This window comes from Hemitrygon akajei, chromosome 15 (assembly GCF_048418815.1).
Source record: "Hemitrygon akajei chromosome 15, sHemAka1.3, whole genome shotgun sequence".
In the NCBI taxonomy this organism is placed as follows: Eukaryota; Metazoa; Chordata; class Chondrichthyes; order Myliobatiformes; family Dasyatidae; genus Hemitrygon; species Hemitrygon akajei.
In genome coordinates, this window is record NC_133138.1 from 73,184,772 (window position 1) to 73,201,358 (window position 16,587).

Below are 16,587 nucleotides of genomic sequence, written 5' to 3' on the forward strand. Positions count from 1 at the left end.
CAGCACCAAATCTCCCTGCCAAAATATTTGTCCTCCTCCATTTCAGGTGACACCGTTCCTCTTTTGTACATGTCCTAGAAGACATCTCAAATGTTGAAGAACCTGAATCTCTCCCTGCTGCACCAACACCTTAGCTATCTATTCATTTGGCCTATCTTCCTTATTCCACCTTCACTAGCATGTAACACCAAAACTAATGCAGAGATTTCAACCCTTAAGGACCTGCTTTTTAACCTTCTGGCTGTAACCTATTTGTTGAGCCACAGAACCTCCTGTCTGAACAACTACCACCAACATTACTTGTGGAACACTTGACCACAGTTATACCATCATCAAGAACACTTCCTATGCCATCCCACACCCGCACTTTGATAAGTCCAATCGCCTGGCTGTACTTCCACTCCCAGTGTATAGGCAGAGACTAAAGACAGCTGCACCAGCGGTGAGGACTAAGATGGTGTGGTCAAGAAAGGTGGAGAATCGCTTACAGGACTGCTTTGAGTCTGTGGTCCAGACATTATTCAAATCTGAATGAATATACCACAGTTGTCACCGATTTCATCGAGACCTGTGTGGATGAGCGTGTGCCTTTGAGAACATACCGGACGTACCCAATCCAAAAGCATGGATGGACCAGTAGAGCCATAGACTGCTGAGGGCGAGATCTGTGGGATTCAATACTGGTGATTCAGGACTATACAAGAAATCCGGGTATGATCTATGGAGGGCTATTTTAAGAGTGAATCAGATGCACGTCAACTCTGACAGAGTTTGTTGGCCATTGCTTCCTTCAAGGCCAACTTAACATTATGAATGTCTGTGATGCTTCATTCCCAGATGAGCTCAACATCTTTTATGCACACTTTGAAAGGGAGGATAAAACCACAGCTGTGCAAATTCCTAAAGCATCTGGTGATGCTGTGGTTTCTGTCTTGGAGGCCAGCATCGGAACATCTTTCAAGAGGATGAACCCTTGCAAGGTATCAGGCTCTGACGGTGTACCCGGTAGGGTGCTGAAAATCGGTTCCAACCAATTGGCAGGAGTGTTCAAGGACATCTTCAATCTCTCACTGCTGTAGTCAAAGGTTCCCACCTGCTTCAAAAGGGCAACAATCATACCAGTGCCCAAGAAGAGCGGGATGAGATGCCCCAATGACTATTGACCAGTGGCGCTCACATCTACTGTGATGAAGTGTTTTAAGAGGTTTGTCATGGCTAGAATTAACTCCTGTCTAAGCAAGGAACTGGACTTGCTGCAATTTGCTTATCACCTAAATGGGTCTATAGCAGATGCGATCTTATTGGCTCTCCACTCAGCCTTGGGTCACCTGGACAATAGCAATACCTACATCAGGCTTCTGTTTACAGCTCAGTTTTCAACACCATCATACCCTCAATACTAATTAGCAAGCTCCAAAACCAGGGTCTCTGTATTTCCATCTGCAACTTCCTCATTGGGAGACCATAGTTAGTAGAGATTGAAAATAACATCTCCTCCTCGCTGCCAATCAATACTGGCGCACCTTGAAGACGTGTGTTTAGCCCACTGCTCTCTACACCCATGACTGTGTGGCTAGGCACAGCTCAAATGCCTTATAAATTTGCCGATGATACAACTATTGTTGGCAGAATTTCGGATGGTGATGAGGAGGCATACAGCAGTGAGATAGATCAGCTAGTTGAGTGGTGTTGGAGCAACAACCTTGCATTCAATGTTGTAAGACCAAGGAATTGATTGTGGATTTCAGGAAGGGAGAGGGAACACCCACCAGTTCTCAACGAGGGATCAGCAGTGGAAAGGGTGAGCAGTTTCAAGCTCTTGGGTGTCAACATCCTGGGCCCAACATATTGATGCAATTACAAAGAAGCCACAACAGTGGCTACATTTCATTAAGAGTTTGAGGTGACTTGGTATGTCATGAAAGACTCTCGCAAATTTCTACAGATTTACTATGGAGAGCATTCCAACTGGCTGCATCACTTGTCTGGTATGGAGGGTCGACTGCACAGGACTGGAAAAAGCTGCAGAGGGTTGTAAACTTAGCCAGCTTCATCATGGGGATTTGACTCCCCAGGATCAAGGATATCTTCAGAAGGTGATGCCTCAAAGAGGTGGCATCACCCATCACCCAAGACATGCCCTCTTCTCATTGCTACCATCAAGGAGGAGGTACAGGAGCTCACCGTTTTAGGAAGAGCTTGTTCTCCACTGCCGTCAGATTTCTGAATGGACAATGAACTCATGTACACTACCTCACTATTTTTCTTTTGCTCTCTGTTTGCACCAGTTCATTTAATTTATATATATATTTCTTACTGTAATTTGTAGCTTTTTATTATTATGCACTGCTGACACAAAAAACAAATTTTATGAGATATGCCAGAGATGTTAAACCTGATTCCGACTCTCACTATGGCTCTCCTGGACTCCACCTTCTCATCCTGTGGTCAGAAACAGACTTGTTTACTGCTGCTACTCTCCTCTGAAAGGCCTGATGGTGGTACACAAACTCGTGTTCAGCTTCATTACTCCACGCTAATTAATTAAAGTGTTGAGCAAGATTAAAATCGTCAAGTATGAGTGTGGAAAATGAACGGGGGGGGGGGGGGGGGGAAGTGTTAGACCATAAAGACCATACACATAGGAGCAGAATTAAGCCATGTGGCCCATCGAGTCTGATCCACCATTTCGTCATGGATGATCTATTTCCCTTTCAGCCCCAATCTCTTGCCTTCTCCCTGTAACCCTTCATGCCCTGACTCATCAAGAACCAATCAGCCCCTACCTTAAAAATGCCCATTGACTTGGCTGCCACAGCCACCTGTGGCAATGAATTCCACAGATTCACAGCTTCTTGGCTAAAGGAGTTCCTCCATGTCTCTGTTCTAAGTGGACATCCTTCTATTCTGAAGATGTGACCTCTAGTCCTAGACTCTCCTACCATAGGAAACATCCTCTCTACATCCACTCTTTCGAGGCCTTTTGACATTCGATAGACTTCAATGACATCCCCTTTCATTCTTCTGAATTACAGTGAGTACAGGCCTGGGGCTATCAGTTGGTCCTCATATGATAACCCTTTCATTCTTGTGAACCTCCTCGGAACCCTCTCAAATATCAGCACATCCTTTCTTTGATAAGGGACCCAAAACTGCTCACATTACTCCAAGTGAGGCCTCACCATTGTCTTATTAAGCCTCAGATTTACATCCTTGTAGTTATATTCTAGTCCCTTTGAAATGAATGATAACATTACATTTACCTTCCTTACCATAACTAAACCTGCAAATTAATCATTAGGGGATCCTGCATGAGGATTCCCAAGACCCTTTGCACCTCAGATTTTTGAATTTTCTCTCCATTTAGAAAATAGTCTACGCTTTTATTTCTCCTACCAAAGTGCATGACCATAGACTTCCCGACACTGTATTCCATCTGCCACTTCTTTAATCTGTCCTTCTGCAGTCTCCCTGCTTCCTCAACAAAATGACGGCATGAAAATGATGAATATATTCACACTGGGAGCACAAGCACATAGGTCCCTGAACACTGGGTGGTGGGAAAGGCATATGGCATGGCTGAGCCATTGAGTATAAAAGTTGGGATAGCATATTACAGTTGTACAAAATGGAGTATACCTGTCATGTGTAGTTCTGGTCATTACTTTATAGGAAGGATATGATTAAGCTAGAGAGGGTGCAGAAAAGGTTCGCAAGGATTTTACATGGGAAAGGGCTTCCCTTTTTGCTTTACATGGGAGTATTAATATGGCATTTTAATTCCTGAACTTGTATAATAAGCTTTGGAAGTGATGTGGGGCAAGTGAGTTTTATCAGAGATAAATCCCTTCACCTTTCTTTTATCACATCAGAAATTAATTGATTATTCAATCTAAAAACAGAATATAAAACAAAATCTCTTGAAGCTGAAAATCTGAATCTATGGCCCAGGCAACTGGCTCAGGTTCTTCCTTCATGGGTGCAGCCTGGTTCGCTGATCATTTTGTTTTTAACTCATTCAAATCAATTTCCACATTGATAACCATCTGTGAGTGATTACCATGTCAGAATAAATAATGATTGTATCTGAGATATAATTTTGGGCATATTTTACTCGTAGTATTATTTAATGCAAACACCACTATTTATTTTGAGACAGGTTCGGGCAATTCGATGTGACAGAACCGAGGCATGTAAGAGCATGAAAGATCGGGCACAGGCCGAACTGAAGCTGCGGGCTCCAGGCGCCAGACGCCATTGAGCACGATGTGCGGACAGAGACAACAGCCCGAGTCGAAGCGATGAAGTCCGGCGTGTCCAAGTGGCAGAACCTGTTGTTCGGACGGAGAGCTGAGTGCCAGGTCGGATTGAAAAGCTCAGGGTGCCGAGGCCCCCTGGCAGGTACGGCCGATTCGGATTGTGGCGCCATAAAGTTTACTCGGCTCAGCGCTGATCTCCGGGACTCTCTTGGACTTCAGTTCAGAAACACTACTTGCTTGTGGTTATTGTTTGCATGATTTTTTTTATTGCACTTTGGGTGTTCGACGGTCTTTTTAAAAGGTTATTTTACTTTCTTATGGACATGGTGTTTTTTTTTAATTCTCTGCGCATTGCACGTTAGACTGTCTTTTTTCATATAATTATATGGGATTTGTTTTTCCATAGATACTCCCCGATCTGCTGAGTTCCTCCGGCATTTTGTGTGTGTTGCTTGGATTTCCAGCATCTGCAGATTTCCTCGTTTGTTTTTGGGTTTCTGTTAGGAGACGAATCTCAACCTTGTATAATATGTACATACTTCGATAATAAATGTACTTTGAACCTTTGTTAATACCATGTTGTAAATTTCAGAAAGGGAGTTATCCACCAACTTTATACTTTGTCTTTGGGATATTTTGATTAGGCTTTGTTTTATTGAGAACGGTGGAAATTATTTCCTAGTTTCTTGATCTAGGTGCAACAGAAGCATAGTTGCATCATCCTTGTAAATTGTTAAAATGAGAATTATTCTCAGAACATGTTGCCAGTCCCATGTCAAATGCAGAATATATAGAAAGTGTGTTTCTTTTTGGAAATCAGACACTTCAGTTCACTTGGTAATCAAGAGGAAGAGGCATATAGATGCAGCTGAAATATTGCCACTCATGCAGTTCAGATTGAGTGAAGGGCCAAGGGGTCACAGGGACACTATCAAAGCTGCCCTTGACCTTTGTGGATTCTTGTCATGCCTTTCCTTTCATTGCCTATAATAACAAATATAGGTACAGCTGCAGGCCATTCATCCTTTCAATTTGTTCATCATTCATTAGATCACACCTGATATCTGCTTCAATTGTATCTACTTCCCTTTTCCCTTATTAACTTACATAACAAAAATATTTTAGAAGTACATTTTTTGAATTTTCCTATTGAACTCATCTCAACAGCTTTTCTACGGGGGTGGGGGGGGGGGGGTGGGAGCGTCTTTCTGGTTTTCATTGTTTTGTGTGAAGAAAACCTTCCTGGCTTCACTCCGTGAATGGGTCACTTCAATGTTGTAGTTATATCCCAACACTCCTGAGCTTCCTCACCTGGAGAGAAAAAAATCATCAGCTTTATCAATTTCTTTGTTCAGCATTAACAATTTAGCTAAATCAAGCCCTAATCTCAGAAGCTCAATGAAACTAATCATAATTTAACTCCTTTTACTGTTGTGCTCCCTTCAAAGCCAATGTATCCTTCCTAAGGAGTGGTTCCAAATAGACAGAGTCCATCTACAATTGCAGAATATAGAATTGTAGAATGTATAGAATTTTACAACAACCACTATCCCTTACGGCTGAGGCTCCTTATATTAATACTAACAATTCATTACATATTTATATCAATTTTGCAACTACGCACAGTCACCTTGTGATTTTGTGCAGGGAACATTCTAAATCTTCACATTATTTTTGAGGTACCATCCTTGTTTCTGGTCAGCTCATTATAGGCAAGATGCAGAAGCTCTAGAGAGGATGCAGAGGAGATCTACCAGGATGCTGCCTGGACTGGATAGCATGCCTTATGAGGATAGGTTGAGTGAGCTAAGACTTTTCTTCAGAGTAAGGACTGACATGATAGATGTGTACTAGATGATGAGGCATAGATCAAGTGACTATGAAAAGCCTTTGACTTTTTCCCAGAGTGGAGAGAACTAATAGCATAATTTAAAGATGATTGGAGGAAAGTATATGGGGGCGATATCAGATGATGTGTGCCAGAGTAGTTGTAGGGGCAGAGTGGGAGGCCCTCTGCTGGTTAGTTCGACTATGGATGTTGCATCCTACAGTAACTTTCTAAGTTCCGTCAGTACACTTACTGTACGCAAACCAGGGCAGTACGATATGGAGAGCAAGCAATCATGTGCAGCACCTGTCAAAATAAATAATGGACTATCAATGAGGGCTTCCACGGTCGGGGTTGGTCTTGGATATTACATCCTAGATGTCTCTAGTAAATATGTGAGCCACGGCAGTACAATATGGGGAGCAAACTGCTGCCCATGTTGCAGGCTCCCCTGCTCCACATAGCTGATGAATCTAAAAGAACAGCACAGACCGATAACAGTTTGGAACCAGCAGTGTACCAGGAGTTGACAGTCAGCTTTGAACTCAATGTAGGACTGCCTTAGGGACTCCAGCTCGGGGATTTTCCTTAAGGTTTACTCCCAAAACTTTCTCCGTCAGTATATCTAGTCATAGGGCAGTGGAGGTTTGAGATCAGTTTTTGTTCTTCTAGGTGGCTAGTTGCCAACCATGACTGACGAGACCCATCTACCCGGAGCGACTGGTTTTAAGGTGGCTGTAACATGCCTTTGCCCCTTTTCTTGTCGGTAGAAATATTTCCACCGAGCTTGGTAGCTAAATCACACGTGAAGGCCAGGAGTTGGACCTGGTTATCAGAGGCTATTTGGGATGCAGACCATTGGGAGCATTTAATAGGTAGTGGGAGCTTATACCTATTAACCTATTACCCACCCACCTACTATGATGTCCAAAAGGAATTAGAGAGGCAATTATAGGGATATTTAAGAAACTCAGGCTCATGGATGGTAGAAAAATGAGGGCTATGTGATTATATTGATCTTAAAGTAGATCTTAGGCCGAAGGGCCTGTATTGTGCTGTCATTTTCTATGTTCTTTCCATTGTGAAAAATATGCTTAGCTTTCTAAAGTTTATCATTCACAATTCTAAGCTTCCCTGGTACTTTTGGTATTTGCCCTCATTTATATAGATCTATAATGTAAATTATTGACATTAATGGCAGAATGAACTCCAGCCCCATCCTTATGGTAGGGGCAGTGAACCAGATTCTAGAACTTCAACATTGTTTTCCCAGCGGCATGAAACAAAAACAATCATTTCTCCAGCAGTTTCGTCATGGTAAAAGCGAGATGAAGAGATTTCGCTCTCTGATACAATTCACCTGCTTCACTTCATTTCCAGTGTTCCGACATACAAGCTCGGAAATTTGCATGTCATACAGATGTTCCCATGTATTGGGGATGGTTTAATCTGGATTTGCAGGGGGATGGGAACCAGAGTGCCAGAGTAGAAAGTGGAATGGGGGTAAAAATAAATGAGGTTAGTAGTTCATGCAAAGTCATAAATAGTAAGGTTGTGTGTGGTGGTAACAATCTTCTGATGTGTGTATATTTCAATGTGAGGAGTATTGTGGGAAAGGCAGATGAGCTGAGGGCCTGGATTGACACGTGGAATTATGACATCATAGCCATTACTGAAACTTGGCTACAGGAGGGGCAGGACTGGCAGCTCAATGTTTCAGATGTGATAGAGGCAGAGGGATGAAGGGTGGGGGGTGGCTTTGCTAGTCAGGGAAAATATTACAGCAGTGCTTTGGCAGGAAAGATTAGAGGGTTTGTCTACTGAGGCCATATGGGTGGAGCTGAGAAACAGGAAAGGTATGACCACATTAATAGGGTTGTATTATAGACCACCCAATAGTCAGCAAGAATTGGAGGAGCAAATCTGCAGAGAGATAGCAGACAACTGCAGGAAACATAAAGTTGTGATAGTAGGGGATTTTAATTTTCCAAACATTGATTGGGACTCCCATACTGTTAAAGTTCTAGATGGGATCGAGTTTGTGAAATGTGTTCAGGAAAGTTTTCTAAATCAATACATAGATGTACCAACTAGGGAGGATGCAATATTAGATCTCCTATTAGGAAATGAGTTAGGGCAGGTGACGGAAGTGTGTGTAGGGGAACACTTTGGTTCCAGGGATCATAACGTCATTAGTTTCAACTCGATCATGGATAAAGATAGATCTGGTCCTTTGGTTGAAGTTCTAAACTGGAAAAAGGCCAAATCTGAAGAAATGAGAAAGGATCTAAAAAGCGTAGATTGGGACAGGTTGTTCTCTGGCAAGGATATGATTGGTAAGTGGGAGGCCTTCAAAGGAGAGATTTTGAGAATGCAGAGTTTGTACGTTCCTGTCAGGGTTAAAGGCAAAACGAATAAGAATAAGGAGCTTTGGTTCTCAAGGGATATTGGAACTCTGATAAAGAAGAGAGAGATGTATAACATGTATAGGCAACAGGGAGGAAATAAGATTCTTGAGGAGTATAAAAAGAGTAAGAAAATACTTAAGAAAGAAATCAGGAGGGCTAAAAGAAGACATGAGGTTGCTTTGGCAGTCAGGGTGAAGGATAATCCTAAGAGCTTCTACAGGTATGTTAAGAGCAAAAGGATAGTAAGGGATAAAATTGGTCCTCTTGAAGATCAGAGTTGGCGGCTATGTATGGAACCAAAAGAAATTGGAGAGATATTAAATGGGTTTTTTGCATTTCTATTTACTAAGCAAACTGGAATGGAGTCTATGGAAACAAGGCAAACAAGTAGGGAGGTCATGGAACTTATACAGATTAAAGAGGAGGAGGTGCTTGCTGTCTTGAGGCAAATCAGAGTAGATAAATCCCCAGGACCTGACAGGGTATTCCCTCGGACCTTGAGTGAGACTAGTGTTGAAATTGCAGGGGCCCTGCTAGAAATATTTAAAATGTCGATATCCACGGGTCAGGTGCCGAAGGATTGGAGGATAGCTCATATGGTTCCGTTGTTTAAAAAAGGCTCAAAAAGTAAGCTGGGAAATTATAGGCCGGTAAGTTTGACATCGGTAGTAGGTAAATTATTGGAAGGAATACTAAGAGATAGGATCTACAAGTATTTGGATAGACAGGGACTTATTAGAAACAGTCAGCATAGCTTTGTGTGTGGTAGGTCATGTTTAACCAATCTATTAGAGTTTTTTGAGGAAGTTACTAGGAAAGTGGATGAAGGGAAGGCAGTGGATGTTGTCTACATGGACTTCAGTAAGGCCTTTGACAAGGTCTCACATGGGAGGTTAGGAAGATTTAGTCGCTAGGTATACATGGAGAGGTAGTAAATTGGATTAGACATTGGCTCAATGGAAGAAGCCAGAGAGTGGTAGTGGAGGATTGCTACTCTGAGTGGAGGCCTGTGACTAGTGGTGTGCCACAGGGATCAGTGCTGGGTCCATTGTTATTTGTCATCTATATCAATGATCTGGATGATAATGTGGCAAATTGGATCAGCAAATTTGCTGATGATACAAAGATTGGAGGTGTAGTGGACAGTGAGGAAGGTTTTCAAAGCTTGCAGAGGGATTTGGACCAGTTGGAGGAATGGGCAGAAAAATGGCAGATGGAGTTTAACACGGACAAGTGTGAGTTATTGCACTTCAGAAGGTCAAACCAAGGTAGAACATACAAGGTAAATGGTAGGACACTGAGGAGTGCAGTAGAACAGAGGGTTCTGGGAGTACAGATACACAATTCCCTAAAAGTGGCGTCACAAGTAGATAGGGTTGTAAAGAGAGGTTTTGGTACACTGGCCTTTATAAATCAAAATATTGAGTATAAGAGTTGGAATGTAATGGTGAGGTTGTATAAGACATTGGTGAGACCAAATTTGGAGTATTGTGTGCAGTTTTGGTCACCTAATTACAGGAAGGATATTAATAAGGTTGAAAGAGTGCAGAGAAGGTTTACGAGGATGTTGCTGGGACTTGAGAAACTGAGTTACAGAGAAAGGTTGAATAAGTTAGGACTTTATTCCCTGGAGCATAGGAGAATGAGGGATGATTTGATAGAGGTGTATAAAATTATGATGGGTATAGATAGAGTGAATGCAAGTAGGCTTTTTCCAGTGAGGCCAGGGGAGAAAAAAAAACAGAGGTCATGGGTTAAGGGTGAAGGGGGAAAAGTTTAAAGGGAACATTGGGGGGGGGGCTTCTTCACGCAGAGAGTGGTGGGAGTGTGGAATGAGCTGCCAGATGAAGTGGTGAATGTGGGCTCACTTTTGACATTTAAGAAAAACTTGGACAGGTATATGGATGAGAAGGGTTTGGAGAGATACGGCCCAGGTGCAGGTCAGTGGGACTAGGCAGAAAAATGGTTTGGCACAGCCAAGAAGGGTCAAAAGGCCTGTTTCTGTGCTGTAATGTTCTATGGTTCTAAAGCAAAATGAGTTTCCATTAATTTGTCGGCTGCAAAATCTTCTGATTGATGTGGCTCTGTACTACAAGTTAATCAACATTCATTGTGTTTCTTGTGGCAGCTTGGAATGGACCCGGATTTTATCCTGCCAGTAATGCAAGCCAAAAAAACAGAACTTCATGGCTGCTTTCATAATTGCATAAACTAGCACCCAACACTCTCTGCCTAAAAGAGTCAATAATAGCAGTGAACATTCATTCAGCACAAAGACAATAAAGATGCCATTTTGTGATTCTTCTAAAAACGTGATGTGTAAAGTTCAAAGTAAATTTATTCTTAAAGTGCGTGTGTGTGTGTTTGTGTATACAACCCTGAGATTCATCATCTTGTGGACATATTTAATAGATCCAATAATCATAATAGGATCAATGAAAGGCTGCACCAATAGGGCAAACAAACTGTCCAAACACAAAAAGAACTAATAATAATAAAACATTGTCCCAATAGTAATATCTACAACTGGTATCATCCCAAAGTCACTACACAATAGCACTAAACAATTAGGCCTACACAGCAATATTTATTTAAATCTCAATAAAGCCATTATACTAAACACCACTACTAAAATTGAGAAACGAGCATCCTTGGCTATGCTCCTACCTCAAGTTTAACCAGCTTGAGCTGAGAAATAGAAGAAAATATAATAATAACCATTAAAAAAAATAAGAGAGCAATAAATTTCGAGAACTTGAGAGGAGTCCTTGAAGGTGAGTCTATAGGTTGTGAGAGCAGTTCAGAGATGGGGCAAATGAGGTTGAGTGAAGTTACCCCCTTTGGTTCAGGATGCTGATGGTTAAGGGGAAACAGCTGTTCCTGACCAAGTGCTGTGATCCCTGAGGCTCCTGTACCTTCTTCCTGATGGCAGCAGCAAGGAGAAAACATGAGCTGACTGGGGCGGCTCCCTCATGAGGTATGCTGCTTTCCTGCAACAATGCTCTGTGTGGATGTGTTCAGTGGTGGGGAGGGCTTTACCTGTGATGGACAGGGCCCTGTCCACTACTTTTTTTTTTGCAGGATTTTCAGTTCAAGGGTAATGTGATGCAGCCAGCCCATGTCTGATGTCAAATTACCTTCCCCAAAGTCCAGTTCTCATGATGGCTCCTTTTGCCCTGTTTTTTCATAGAAAATATTTATCAAGAGTTATGTGCCATTAATTTTAAGTACACAAATGAAACTTATATTGTTTCTAATACAAACTCCATTGACAAGTATGTAATTTGTACTGTTACAGAGGGTAAACTGTACATCACAAAGAGTGATAAGCATCATGAAATACAGTTTTTCACTTTAGTCATTAAAATGGCAAAGGTTTAAATGTTATTTCACAATACAAAGGATCTTATAGATTTTGTCAAGTTTTCTAATCTTAACATCAAAGCACCAAGAGTAAAATGTTTAAACGATGTCTACAAAACTTGGTCTAATGATGATGACAGCTTATCTTTTATATTAACTATAATTATGGATAAATGCTAGCGTATACTTTAGATATCAAGGTAATAATACGGATGCAGGCAGTAATTACAATCTGTTGAACTTAATTCCACACACAGCGGATTTTGGTTAATTAGGGCTCATCGGAACTAGTACATTTTGGACCAATTAAGCAGATGCCCCAATGAACTGAAGTTTCATGGAAATAGTTGAAAGTGATTAAAAAAAAAATCAAACTGTGCAAAAAATTATGTTAGATAATACATGTATTACGTGTTAAGGAAGTACAGAACAAATTAGAACTACCAATAGTACTACAGTAAAATAAAACTGTATTAGTTCCTAATAGTTATCGATGGAAGAATTCATCCAGTGTATGTAATGAACAAGATCAGCGCAGACACGTAGTGCAGATAATTGACTACCTTCATACAATACTATCAATAATTATATCCTCCACTTCCATTGTAAAGTTCAAGATGATTGTTTATACCTTCAAACTCTTCATAGTTTCTAACTTGAAGTAGTGAAATTGTTTCATTTTCACTCCCAGCCGTTTCTGGCATCTCCAAGCCTGAATGCTTGAAACCACAGGAAGCAATACAGTTCTGAATTGTCTTGCCAACTATCAGTGACAAAAATCGCTGCTTTTTGAACATAAACACGAGTAAGAGACGCTTTTTAAAAACTGATCGCACTAAGCATGTTGTAACAGCCATACAAGTTTGTGCTACTGACGGTAGTTAGAACCTATTTGGCAACAGTCTTCTGCCCTAATTAAGTGGCATAGTGTTCCAAATAAATGAAGTGACTCCTGGCAATTTTTTTGATTTACTTTTGTTCTTAAAAATTGTCCTAAATAAGCTGCTGCCCTGATTATTCGATAGCCCAATTAACCGGAATCCCCTGTAGTTCAGTGTGTAATACCTGATTTATACATGGACATTAAAAAAGCAGAACAGCCGTCCAATGACAAACCTCCACACCTTCATCTCTTCAGCTACCTACACACAAGATAATGATCACAAGTCACACAAGGATGGGAGGAACTGTGAATGGCAATATCCATAAATATCAATTAACATTCCTGGCAAATCCTAAAAAGGCACATGATAGAAACAGAATTTGGTTTGTTATAACAAAACCATTATCCTTAAAAATTCAGTAGTGATTCCAGGATCCTAAGTAGAGGTTGTGGGGGGGGGGGGGGGGGTGTAATATGACTTATTGAAGCAAATTTTTACATACGGGCATACCCCGTGTGAATACTAGCTGTCATGAATGAGATTTGATTATATAGTTGGGTATTGATTTTAAACTGAGCAGCAGAGGGCAGCATCTCCACACTGTACCTTAATCCCAGAGACTATTTCTACATCATTCAGCCTTTAAATCTTCGCATGACCACTCAGAGATTAAAATAGTTTCACGCAAAAGGCTAATATCCGACCCCCGCGAATGCTGCAATCAACCATAATAGTATCTTGATATTGCCATTTTCTTCAGAACAAAAGTTGAATTTCCCCATGGGGATGAATAAAGTATCTATCTATCTATCTATCTATCAACTCAAATATACTCAGGAGTCAGTTAAGGAAGACAGCCAAAAGGCAGCAACAGTATCACACTATACAGATGTCTTAGAGAGTACAGTGGATTCTGACTAATTGTGACACATCAGGACCAGCACGTTATGGCCTAATTAAGTGGCTGCCCCAATTAGCTGAAGTTTCATGGAAATGTTTACAAAAGGAATAAAAACAAACTGAGTAACAAATTATGTATTTAAATGAAATACAGAACAAATTAGGGCACTATGAATACTAAAGCAGTACTATAAAACTGTGTAACAGTTCCTAATACATATCAGCAGAAGAATTCATCCACATCATGTTCTTTTTGACTGTAAATAAACAAGATCAGTGCAGATAGGAGTGCTTTCATACAATGCTATTGACGATTGTATCTTCCAAATCTTCATTTTCTTTGTAACATTCAAGATGATTGTTGGTACCTTCAGGTTCTTTGTAGTTTCTAACTTGTTGAAGTAGTGAAATTGTTTCATTTTCACTCCCAGCCATTTCTGGCATCTCCAAGCCTGAATGCTTGCAACCGCAGTGAGCAAAACAGTTCTCAATTGTCTTACTGTCTATTCCTCATCAAACATCAGTGACAAAAATCACTGCTTTTTGAACACAAACACACACGACTGATGCTAATTAGAAACTATTCAGCAATAAGTCCCCTGCCCCAATTAAGTGACATTATGTCCCAAATAAACAAAGGGAATCCTGGCAATTTCCTTGATATATTTTTGTTCTTTAAGAGTTGTCCTAAATAAGCAGCTGTCCTGATGAACTAGTGGTCCAATTAACTGGAATCCACTATATTTCTGTTACGCATTTCTTGCAAAATACCTCACATGGATCCAAACTGCAGGGGGCAGCACTGTCACACTGTTACTCATTCCAGAATGTGCTGCCTGACGGTGGTTAGGCTGGTGCCAGTGATGTGTTCTGACTACCTGTTGTAGAACGTTCCTCTCCGCAGCAGTGCAGTTTCCGTACCAAGCAATGATGCAACTTGTTAGGATGCTTTCTAATGCACATCTGTAGAATGCCCTGAGTATCGATGTGCATAGTCCAACTCTCTTCAGCCTCCTCAGAAAGTAGGCGCGTTGGTGAGCTTTCCTGATAATGTAGGATGCGTTCTTGAGCCATGAGAGGTTGTGTGAGATGTTCACTCTTAGGAGTTTGAAACTGCTCGCAGTTTCCACGACTGTACCACCGACGTAAAGAGGTGTGTGAATGGTGTGAGTTCTCCTGAAGTCAATAACCAACTTAATTCTCCTGTTGACATTGGGTAAGAGGTTATTTGCCTCTCACCTTGAGATCCTCCACCTCCTCTCTGTAGGCCATCGCATCATTGTTAGTGATGACCCTCACCTCTGTGGTGTCATGGGTGAACTTGACAATGTGATTACTCAGGTGTCTGGCCATGCAGTTAGGTGTAAACAGAGTGTGTAACAATGGACCCAGCACACTTTCCTGGGGGGGGGGGGCACCCATATTGTGAATGATGGGGAGGGGGAGTGGTTGTGCATCCTGACTATCTAAGGATCTAAGGTCGGCTAGTTAGGAAATCCATTGGGTATTTAGTATTTCAATAGACAATAGACAATAGGTGCAGAAGTAGACCATTCGGCCCTTCGAGCCTGCACCGCCATTTTGAGATCATGGCTGATCAACTACTATCAATACCCGGTTCCTGCCTTGTCCCCGTATCCCTTGATTCCCCTATCCATAAGATACCTATCTAGCTCCTTCTTGAAAGCATCCAGAGAATTGGCCTCCACTACCTTCTGAGGCAGTGCATTCCAGACCCCCACAACTCTCTGGGAGAAGAAGTTTTTCCTTAACTCTGTCCTAAATGACCTACCCCTTATTCTCAAACCATGCCCTCTGGTACTGGACTCTCCCAGCATCTGGAACATATTTCCTGCCTCTATCTTGTCCAATCCCTTAATAATCTTATATGTTTCAATCAGATCCCCTCTCAAACTCCTTAATTCCAACGTGTACAAGCCCAGTCTCTCTAACCTCTCTGCGTAAGACAGTCCAGACATCCCAGGAATTAACCTCGTGAATCTACGCTGCACTTCCTCTACAGCCAGGATGTCCTTCCTTAACCCTGGAGACCAAATCTGTACACAATACTCCAGGTGTGGTCTCACCAGGGCTCTGTACAAATGCAAGAGGATTTCCTTGCTTTTGTACTCAATTCCCTTTGTAATAAAGGCCAACATTCCATTAGCCTTCTTCACTGCCTGCTGCACTTGCTCATTCACCTTCAGTGACTGATGAACAAGGACTCCTAGATCTCTTTGTATTTCTCCCTTACCTAACTTTACACCTTTCAGATAATAATCTGCCTTCCTGTTCTTACTCCCAAAGTGGATAACCTCACACTTATTCACATTAAACGTCTTCTGCCAAGTATCTGCCCACTCACCCAGCCTATCCAAGTCACCCTGAATTCTCCTAACATCCTCATCACATGTCACACTGCCACCCAGCTTAGTATCATCAGCAAATTTGCTGATGTTGTTTTCAATGCCTTCATCCAAATCGTTGACATAAATTGTAAACAGCTGTGGTCCCAATACCGAGCCCTGTGGCACCCCACTAGTCACCACCTGCGATTCCGAGAAACACCCATTCACCGCTACCCTTTGCTTTCTATCTGCCAACCAGTTTTCTATCCATGTCAATGTCTTCCCCCCGATGCCGAGCTTTGATTTTACCCACAAATCTCCTATGTGGGACCTTATCAAATGCCTTCTGAAAATAGAGGTACACTACATCCACTGGATCTCTCCCGTCTAACTTCCTGGTTACATCCTCGAAAAACTCCAACAGTTTAGTCAAGCAGTAGTATTTGAGTAATATTGTAAATATATTTGATTTAGAATTATTATTCATTTAAATAATTAATCAAGGGTTATATGTAAAAGCACGTGAATGGCATATGTCATTAAGCCACCACATCATTAGTGCACGCCCCATTAAAATTAAAAATGAAGCATACACAT